The following is a 1848-nucleotide window of genomic DNA, read 5'->3' as shown; positions in this document are numbered from 1 at the left end:
AACGACTCCCATTTCAGCAGCTTCCTTCTAGGAGCCAATAGGAAAAACGACTCCCATTTCAGCAGCTTCCTTCTAGGAGCCAACAGGAAAAACGACTCCCATTTCAGCAGCTTCCTTCTAGGAGCCAACAGGAAAAAACGACTCCCATTTCAGCTGTTTCCTTCTAGGAGCCAACAGGAAAAACGACTCCCATTTCAGCAGCTTCCTTCTAGGAGCCAACAGGAAAAACGACTCCCATTTCAGCTGCTTCCTTCTATGAGCCAACAGGAAAAACAACTCCCATTTCAGCAGCTTCCTTCTAGGAGCCAACAGGAAAAACGACTCCCATTTCAGCTGCTTCCTTCTATGAGCCAACAGGAAAAACGACTCCCATTTCAGCAGCTTCCTTCTAGGAGCCAACAGGAAAAACGACTCCCATTTCAGCAGCTTCCTTCTAGGAGCCAACAGGAAAACGACTCCCATTTCAGCAGCTTCCTTCTATGAGCCAACAGGAAAAAGACTCCCATTTCAGCAGCTTCCTTCTAGGAGCCAACAGGAAAACGACTCCCATTTCAGCAGCTTCCTTCTATGAGCCAACAGGAAAAAGACTCCCATTTCAGCTGTTTCCTTCTAGGAGCCAACAGGAAAAACAACTCCCATTTCAGCAGCTTCCTTCTATGAGCCAACAGGAAAAACGACTCCCATTTCAGCAGCTTCCTTCTAGGAGCCAACAGGAAAAACGACTCCCATTTCAACAGCTTCCTTCTATGAGCCAACAGGAAAAATACTCCCATTTCAGCAGCTTCCTTCTATGAGCCAACAGGGGGAAAAAGATCTACAGCAGTGGTCACCAACCATTTTTCTGAGTCCAGATCACTTTCTCGAGTCAAAATGCAAGCCGATGATCTACCGCTGAGATTTATTTTATAAACATGACTTTAAAAAACATAAGTCTATGCAACATTAACCAATTATAAACAGTTCTGGAGCAATGAGGTTTGTGCAGTAGGCTATAGGCCCAGTACATTATCACTGCATATTGGCTAAACTCCAATGAGGTTTGTGCAGTAGGCTATAGGCCCAGTACATTATCACTGCATATTGGCTAAACTCCAATGAGGTTTGTGCAGTAGGCTATAGGCCCAGTACATTATCACTGCATATTGGCTAAACTCCAATGAGGTTTGTGCAGTTGGCTATAGGCCCAGTACATTATCACTGCATATTGGCTAAACTCCAATGAGGTTTGTGCAGTTGGCTATAGGCCCAGTACATTATCACTGCATATTGGCTAAACTCCAATGAGGTTTGTGCAGTTGGCTATAGGCCCAGTACATTATCACTGCATATTGGCTAAACTCCAATGAGGTTTGTGCAGTTGGCTATAGGCCCAGTACATTATCACTGCATATTGGCTAAACTCCAATGAGGTTTGTGCAGTAGGCTATAGGCCCAGTACATTATCACTGCATATTGGCTAAACTCCAATGAGGTTTGTGCAGTAGGCTATAGGCCCAGTACATTATCACTGCATATTGGCTAAACTCCAATGAGGTTTGTGCAGTAGGCTATAGGCCCAGTACATTATCACTGCATATTGGCTAAACTCCAATGAGGTTTGTGCAGTAGGCTATAGGCCCAGTACATTATCACTGCATATTGGCTAAACTCCAATGAGGTTTGTGCAGTAGGCTATAGGCCCAGTACATTATCACTGCATATTGGCTACGCTTCAATGAGGTTTGTGCAGTAGGCTATAGGCCCAGTACATTATCACTGCATATTGGCTAAACTCCAATGAGGTTTGTGCAGTAGGCTATAGGCCCAGTACATTATCACTACATATTGGCTAAACTCCAATGAGGTTTG

At 44.5% G+C, this 1848-nt stretch overlaps 1 long non-coding RNA gene across 3 annotated transcripts in view; it reads left to right on the top strand.

Moving 5' to 3' along the window:
- The first annotated feature begins 605 nt into the window (after nucleotides 1-605).
- LOC127923740 (uncharacterized) overlaps nucleotides 606-1848 on the top strand; it is a 2345-nt gene continuing 1102 nt past the window's right edge. For 2 of the 3 annotated variants that reach the window (XR_008115201.1, XR_008115199.1), the window contains exons 1-2: nucleotides 606-1347; nucleotides 1720-1848. The exon at nucleotides 1720-1848 is cut by the window's right edge and continues 367 nt beyond it. This is a non-coding gene — a long non-coding RNA (uncharacterized LOC127923740). The remainder of the gene's footprint in view (nucleotides 1348-1719) is intronic. The other variant, XR_008115200.1, reaches the window with a different exon arrangement.

This window comes from Oncorhynchus keta, unplaced genomic scaffold (genome assembly GCF_023373465.1).
Source record: "Oncorhynchus keta strain PuntledgeMale-10-30-2019 unplaced genomic scaffold, Oket_V2 Un_contig_3166_pilon_pilon, whole genome shotgun sequence".
Lineage (NCBI taxonomy): Eukaryota > Metazoa > Chordata > Actinopteri > Salmoniformes > Salmonidae > Oncorhynchus > Oncorhynchus keta.
The sequence above is the reverse complement of the archived record's forward strand: the minus strand, read 5'-3'. Positions and strand labels throughout refer to the sequence as shown.